Raw genomic sequence first — 8,369 nt, 5'->3', positions numbered from 1 at the left:
AGATCAAATACTATTTTTGGGAGGAACCTTATCTTTTCAGGTTGTGTGCGGACCAAATTATACGAAGATGTGTAACTCAGGAAGAATGACAGCTTATTTTGAGCCATTGTCATGACAAGGAAGCTGGACGACATCATAGAGCAAGTAGAACAGCCGCCAAAGTATTCCAATCAGGGTTTTTCTGGCCCTCAATTTTCAAGGGTGCCAATAGGTTTGCGAGTGAATGTTAGAGAACATGTAATATCTTTGCCAGAAATGCTATGCCCCTGAACAACATAGTTGTTTGTGAAATTTTTGACATTTGGGGCATATATTTCATGGGCCCGTTTCCTTCATCCTATGGTAATAGATATATCTTGGTGGCTATTGACTATGTAAGCAAATGGGTAGAAGCCATTGCTAGTCCCACTAATGATGCACGAGTGGTGGTTAAGTTCCTAAAATGGTTGTTCGCCCGATTTGGCGTACCTCGTGCCATCATTAGTGATCAAGGCACCCACTTTTGCAACAGAAAAAATATTCTAAAGTCTTACCCAGACCTGCAATGTTTTGTATCTTAAAAAAAAATACACCCAGTTCGAGAAATTGTTGGGTAAATATGGAGTCACCATAGAATTGCCACGCCCTACCATCCACAAACAAGTGGACAAGTGGAGATCTCTAATCGTGAGATCAAGCGAATTTTAGAAAAAACCGTGGGCAATTCTAGGAAGGAATGGGCCAATAAGCTTGATAATGCGTTTTGGCCATACCGGACTGCCTACAAATAGGCATGTCCCCTTTTAGACTGTTATATGGAAAGTCATGCCACTTGCCTGTAGAAATGGAGCATAGAGCCTTTTGGGCACTAACTTTTCTAAATTTTGAGGAACAGACTGTTGGTGAACAAAGAAGATTGCAACTTGTTAAGCCCAAAATATACCCAAAATATCATCAATATTTACATCAGTTTTACTACGAATTTATGTTGTTTATATTATTTAGAGTACTTTTACGACCGAATATGTTTCTTTCATACAAGGTACCTAAATATTTGGTAAAATCCAAATAGGAACGAAAAGAGGTCAAAAACGAAGGAAAAACCCTACGAAAAGAGTCAAAAACGAAGAAAATCAAACGCACCGAAACGAAGATGGGAAATGAAGTCAATGACGGGAATAATCACTCGTGTCGCGATCGAGATTCCCTAATCTAAGTCGCGACACGCGTCATCCTGACACCTCTCTCTTCCCTTTTTGAAGACCAAAACTTGCCCCCTAATCTCGATAGAGATTCACCATTCTCGGTAACATCAGATTTTCTGTCAGCATAGATTTCACATGTTGAAATGCAAAGAAACGCGTCCGTTCGGGTGGATAGAAACGTCTCTTCACAGCGGACACGACCCTTAGACACGACTCTTCAACATCTATAAGTAAAGAGTTGATTCAGAGTTGTAGAGAGAGTTAGATTATTAAGATTAAAGTACAGAATTTTGCAGAAATTCTGAGTCAGAAACGATTCAGAGTTAGAAGTTCGATTTTGTAAAAACGATATGATGTACACACATTGTTTATTCAATAATTACAAACACAGTAGTAGTTAGATTTAGATGAAGATCTGTTCGAAGATTAGTTTACATTTTGGCAATAGAAGAACCATCTCTATTCCGAAGATTCAGCGAGAAGATTAAGTAGCGGATTCGACCCCGGAGCCTGACAAACTCTAACGAGGTTTGAGGAAAGGATTGACGACCCGAAACTCTCATGTCGTTTTGAATGCTTCCATGTTTTTTATTCTCTGTAAACTTGTATCAAATTCACACTTCATCTAATAAAGTTCATTCAATTCAATATAATTTTATGTAGCACTTCTGTAAATGATCCGAAGTGAGTTATGGTGTTTTCATTAAAACGTAGTTAAATTCAATATCTTTACAATGAAAATTTGTTGAACACTTAGGCAAATTCATTCTTAAGGACGATATGATCGTTAAGTCGGCTTATCGGAAATAAGTATTAATTTGGTTATGGTAGCAATCTTGCCCGACCGTAGGAGGATTCTCTATGGTTCAAAGCCTTTTAATTGAAGGAGTTCACGTTATTACACTTTTATAATTTTTACAAAGTTTAAAGTTGTTTTTTGTTTTGCTTAATGCAAACGAATACAATTATTCTCTTATTTTAAACACTAAACGTTTCTGTTTTGTAATCCATACTCAAAACAGAATTGATTTCTAACATTCTACATATTCTCCAATTTGATTCTTATTAATTTGATCTCAAAACCAAATTCAATTAATGATTATCTATTTTATAAACCTTAAGTCGTATTTAAACTATGTTAAACAAGTTTTTGTGAAAATACGTTCCCTGTAGAATCGATATCTTTTTATTACTACAAGCAAAACCGTGCACTTGCGGAAATCGCTCAACAAGTTTTTGGCGCCGTTGCCGGGGAACGCCAAAATTTTCTACAAAAATTTAGATTTTTCGTGTTTTATTTCGAATCTAGGTTTATACATACTTATTTTAACTTTTATATTTTACTTATTTTTATTTACTAACATATTTATTTTTCAAATGCTGTTTTGAAGGTAGTCTTGGTTCGTGCAAAAATTTCAAGTTCACACGTAGTTCTCGAAGTTCGGGCATTCCACCAAAACCATTAGATCCAGAAATTGAAAAGACCTTAAAGAAAAATAAAAAGAAAAACAAAGAGAAACAAAATTCAGAACCACAGCCAGAAAATATGGCAACACTTATGGATTACGCTGGGCCGGGAGTGGCCTGTGTAACAAACAGTATAGTTAGACCCCCAATAAACGCACACCAATTTGAAATTAAGCCAGCTTTACTTAATATGTTGCAAAACAATGTAACGTTTTATGGACTACCTAACCAAAATCCAAATGCCCATTTGACAAATTTCTTAGAAATTTGTGACACTTTCAAAATGACAGATGTGCCTGCCGAAGCAGTCAAACTTCGCCTCTTTCCTTTCACTTTGAAGGACAAGGCAAAAATTTGGTTAACTTCTATGCCAGCCGCAACATTCGAAACTTGGGACGAACTAGCCCAAGCATTTTTATCAAAATATTTCCCTTTAGCAAAAACCGCAAGAGTCATAAAAGAGTTAACATCTTTTTCTCAAAATGATAATGAAACTCTTTATGAAGCTTGGGAACGTTTTAAAGAACTTCAACATTTATGCCCACACCACCAATTACCCGATGCACTTTTAATGCAAACATTTTATAATGGGATAAATCCTACAACTAGAGGTTCATTAGATGCTATGTCGGGAGGGCTGTTTATGAAGAAGACATCCGCCCAAGCAAGAGAACTTTTGGAGGAAATGGCAATCAATAGAAGTATGTGGCCCGCAGAACGTGGACACATACCAGTGGCGAAACCATCATCCTCAACATCCACACCAACAGTTAAAGGTATAGTGAATCTTGATCCAGTCGCAATGTTACAAGCCCAATTTTCTGCCTTATCGCACAAAATTGATAGGTTTATGGCACCGTGCGATACCAATGGTAATCCAATCCAAATGGATGTGGATTACGAAGGTATGGATGAGATTGAATAGGTAAATTTTGTCCAAGGGCAAAGCCAAACTAATAATCCTTACTCTAGTACTTATAATTCTGGATGGAGGAATCATCCTAACTTTAACTGGAAAGATAATAATAATAATGCAAATGCTAATCAAAATCGTACCAATAATTATCAAAATCAATCAAGAGATACGATTAGCACTTTATCTTCTAAAATCGACAAATTTATAGACGATATCAGTGGAAAAGTAAGTAATCACAATGATGGTTTTAAACGGATCGAGAATAAATTCAACCAGCTTATTAAAAACCACTCATCTAGCATTCATAATTTGGAGGTTCAAATTGGACAAATTGCTAAATCAATTCCATCCCGAAAAGAGGGAAGTCTTCCCAGCCATATAGAAGAAAATCTGAAAGAGCATGTAAAGGCTACCACTCTTCGTTCAGGGAAAAATTACTTAGGTCCAGAAATGCCCGGAGATTCTACTTTACATGGAACTGATTTACCAACAAAATCCAAAGAAGATACAATAAATGCAAAAAGTTCACCTATTGATTCAAGTACAAAAACTTTTGTACCCAAACCACCTTTTCCACACAAAGTCCGAAACAAGGATTATGACAAACAACTTTTAACGTTTTTTGACAAACTTAAAAATTTGCATATTAATTTGACGTTTATGGATGCGATAACGCAGATTCCTAACTATGGTAAGTTCTTAAAAGATTTGATTTCCAAGAAGATCAGTTGCGAAGGAGTTTCATCTATATCATTAACTGAAGACTGTAGTTCAATAGTGTCAAGCAATTTGCCCACTAAACTCAAAGATCTCGGATGTTTCACCATCCCGTGTAAGTTGGGAGATATTGAATTCCCAAGTTGTCTTTGTGATTTAGGAGCAAGTATTAACTTAATGTCGTTGTCTATTTTTAACAAGTTAGGTTTAGAAGAAGCTATCAAGCATACCAATATGGTTTTGCAATTAGCGGATCAAACCACTAAGAGACCATATGGTATAATTGAGGACGTTTTAGTTAAAGTTGATAAATTTATTTTTCCTACCGATTTCTTTATATTAGATTTTGCATATGACGTTAATTGTCCACTAATCTTTGGTAGACCATTTATGAACACGGGACGTGCATTAGTCGATGTGTCGGAAGGAAAAGTAGTTTTAAGGATAGGTGAAGATAAGATCGAGTTTAATATGAACAAAGCGATGAAGTATCTGTTGGGGTTTAGTGTCCTATAGACAATTGTTCTAGGATATAAACTTAATGTAAATGAAGTGTTCTTTACATCATTTGTTTTAAATAGATATGGTTTCATAAACTAGATAAATGCAACCTCTTTTAAGAACTAAATAAGTCTAATAAAAGGAAATCCCTAAGTTTGTTTAAAGTGATTATAAAGTGTTCATACAAGTATGAAGTGAGACGAAACTTTATAATAAACTAATAAACTTAAAACCACCCCAAGTCAAGTAATATGTTTAGAAATAGGATTGACATATCACTGTTGAGACTTGCATGTAACAATGTCTTCTGTCGAGACAGAGAGCTGATCTCACAAGCTTCAGATATGCAGATGTCTGGACAGTTACATGGATCCAATGAAAGGGAGTTCATTAGGATTGGGGACCCGACTTGAGATAACAGGATGGGTAGATTTATCCTTGTCACCTGTTCATCTCATTAGTATTAATAGGTATAAGTAATCCTCAGACTCAAAGGAATGTTAATTAGTGATTCTAGATTATGGAATGTGATGCTTTGATCCTGTTGTAACACGATCCATAACAGAGATGACTCTGGGGTGTGAACGACAGACGTTGGGTATCACTGGAAGTAATTGCAGGATAGTTATACATTGGATTGAGCATTTGTCACTCCCGATAAATGGGAGATACGTCCAAGGATCGCTTGTGGAAGACTTGACTCTAAATCCTTGCAAGGTGATAGCTTAAGACTTGAAATACAGATTTCACTTAACCTATCTAATTGGAGTTAACTCGGCCTGTACAAGTAAAACGAACGTCTCGATATATGTGACTTGACATTATCCATAGTCATAAGATTCAGTTCAAGGATGTAGTTGATAAAGGATCGAATTATACTGTAACTAATACGGAAAGGTCAACGACAGAATCAACATATCTTCTTATAGCTCTGGCAGAATGTTTCAGATTTGCTAATCACATTTCGCGTACTCATTCCGTTATGCAAAGATTAAATATAATTCTGAGAAAATTAATTTAATAGTTGCATACGGCTAGAAGCAATATGAACCTAATGGGTCACACATAAGACTTGGAGCCCAAAAGAGAAACAGATATTAATTGATTGACGGAAGCCCAACTGAGTCCACTAAGGCCCAGTACTTAAGGGGGGCGATTTTATGTATGTAAAATACATAAAGAAATTAATTTGATTTTAAAGCAATCCTAATTAGATTATGATTGTGAATTAAATTAATTAAAGGATAAATAAGTTAGGAGGTTTAATGAGATTAAATTGCTCATATTATTATCCTAAAAGGTTATTATTATTATCTTTATATTAAGATATAATTATAGATAATAAATAAGAATTATATTCCGAATTAAATTCTTATTCAGTAACCTAATTCTATCTAACTAGGCTTTACATAAAAGAGAGTATATATACCCCCCTTATATGTAAATTTTGGTCAAGCTATAGTCTACCGAAGAGAGAGAATTTCGACCCCCTATTGAGGATGAGATTATTCACCGCTTCCTTCCGTTTCAATTGATTATTAATCTCTTTCTCTATTCCTTGATCTTGTGTTGATTAATTAGAGGCAATCTATTCTTGATTGTTTTCATACGGTTGAATTCTAACTTGGTTTTGAATTGTGTTTTTGTCTTGTGCTCGGGAACTCGAAGTAAGAATTGTGAGCACTTCGATTGCAACGGTAGATAGAACATCAAAAGGTATTTCCTTTTATCCCTCTTTATATGAAATAACGATTAATGGATCTTGGGTTAATGGAAAAAGGTTAAAATTTTTATATTTCTGCTGCCAAACGTTTGCCTATTTTCCTTCAGTATCCTATGGAGGAATTTGCTTGTATGAAACTTTACTTAGTTGAAGAATCTGTTAATGACTTTGTTCAAAAAGAAGAAATAATAGAACCTATAGTGGGAGAAGAATTAGAAGATAAGGACCCAGAGCCTTTGATTCGAGAAGATGGACCAGTTCCGCCTTCAATTGTAGTACCCCCTAAGTTAGAACTTAAAGAGTTACCAAGCCATTTGAGGTATGCTTTCCTAGGCGAAAGTGATACTCTTCCTATAATTATCTCTAACAAACTAACTAATGACCAAGAAGAGAAATTGAAAGAAGTTGTTAAGAATAGAATAGGAAGTATGGGATGGAAAATTTTAGACTTAAAAGGAATTAATCCTAGTATTGTAATGCACATAATTCATTTAGAAGAAGATAAGCCACCTATAGCGGATAGGCAAAGACGCTTAAATCCCAATATGAAAGAAGTAGTAAAAAATGAGATTACTAAACTTTTAGACAATGGAATCATTTATCCTATTTCGGATAGTGAATGGGTTAGTCCAATCCATTGCGTACCTAAAAAGGGAGGCATAATTGTAGTAAGGAATGACGAAGGTGAATTAATACCTACGTGAACTGTTGGTCCCTTGTAAGGTTGCAAATATAGTTCCAAGGGGGGGTTAGGAACTATTTTACCTTTTTTAAAATAATTTGGGCAGATTTCTTTTCTTTAAGAAAAGTTTATAAAACAGCGGCACTTAACACTCAGCAAGACACTGGCTTAGTCAACTAGTGACTAGGACAGCTTCGTTGCTTAGGTCAGGAAATAGCACTTAGAGTCTATTCCTGAACCTGCTCGTTTGTAGCGCACAACTCAGCTTGACCTCTTTTACTTGGTCAGTTTTAGTTTGTTTTGAGCAAGCAATATAAATAAGGAGTTAAGGTTTAAGAAAACTTCACTCAGCAGATTTATCCAGGTTCGGCTTCTTCTAAGCCTACATCCTGTCCCCGGAACACTTCCGAGATTTCAAATCCTCTACTGAGCTCTTTAAAGGTAGAGCCTCAAACCTTTTACAATATCAGCAATTGAGTATGACAAGAGTACCTTCCTCTATACTTCTACTCAATCCTAATCTCTCCGCTGAGTACTTAAAACCGAGTACTCAGCCTCTCCTTTCTACTTCTAGAAATGATAAAGATTTTGTCCTAAACAACAATTGCTAGAACACCTTAGATGATTGAAAAACAATCACTCTAGACTTTTACACAGATATGAAAATGTAGTGTAAGAATTTTTCTTTGCTTCTTGCTTGCAGAACTTGTGGAGATTTGGACAGCGTAATGGCTTGATCAAGTTCTGTATCTTGTGATGGCACTATTTATAGAGACGTCTGGTCATTCGGTCATTTCGAATTTCGAAATAACCGTTGGAGGGAAACGGCTATATGTCGTTGTCATCCTGACTTGCACAGAGCTCTCGGCCAATCATAATCATGTATCTTCTGTCCTCGGTCAGCACAGCAGATGGTCTCTCCTTTTATGGTAAAGTCAACTGGACAGCATACTGTGTCGTCTGAACTTTGCCAAAAGAGGAAATACTTTGTCTGGAAGTTTTCCTTTGCCAGCTGCTGTCTTGTACGCTTTGTCGAGACTACTCAGCAGCTTCATCTTGAAGTTGTTCCCGAAGGTCTTCTAGATCCTTCCGTTTGCTGAGTTGCGTTTTTGTCCAAAACGACAACGTCTTGACATACGCGGGCCGAGTGTACTGAGTTGTTTGACTTGGGCCTTGGCT

General features: G+C 36.1%; 1 non-coding gene across 1 annotated transcript; it reads right to left on the bottom strand.

Annotated features, from left to right (window-relative positions):
* Nucleotides 1-3,099: 3,099 nt before the first annotated feature.
* On the bottom strand, nucleotides 3,100-3,206 carry LOC136234457 (small nucleolar RNA R71). Its single transcript, XR_010691340.1, has one exon. It is a non-coding gene; the product is annotated as a small nucleolar RNA R71 (small nucleolar RNA).
* Nucleotides 3,207-8,369: the final 5,163 nt, after the last annotated feature.

The sequence above is a fragment of the Euphorbia lathyris genome, chromosome 6 (assembly GCF_963576675.1).
Source record: "Euphorbia lathyris chromosome 6, ddEupLath1.1, whole genome shotgun sequence".
NCBI classification, from domain to species: Eukaryota; Viridiplantae; Streptophyta; class Magnoliopsida; order Malpighiales; family Euphorbiaceae; genus Euphorbia; species Euphorbia lathyris.
This window is presented reverse-complemented; position numbering and strand designations above follow the sequence as displayed.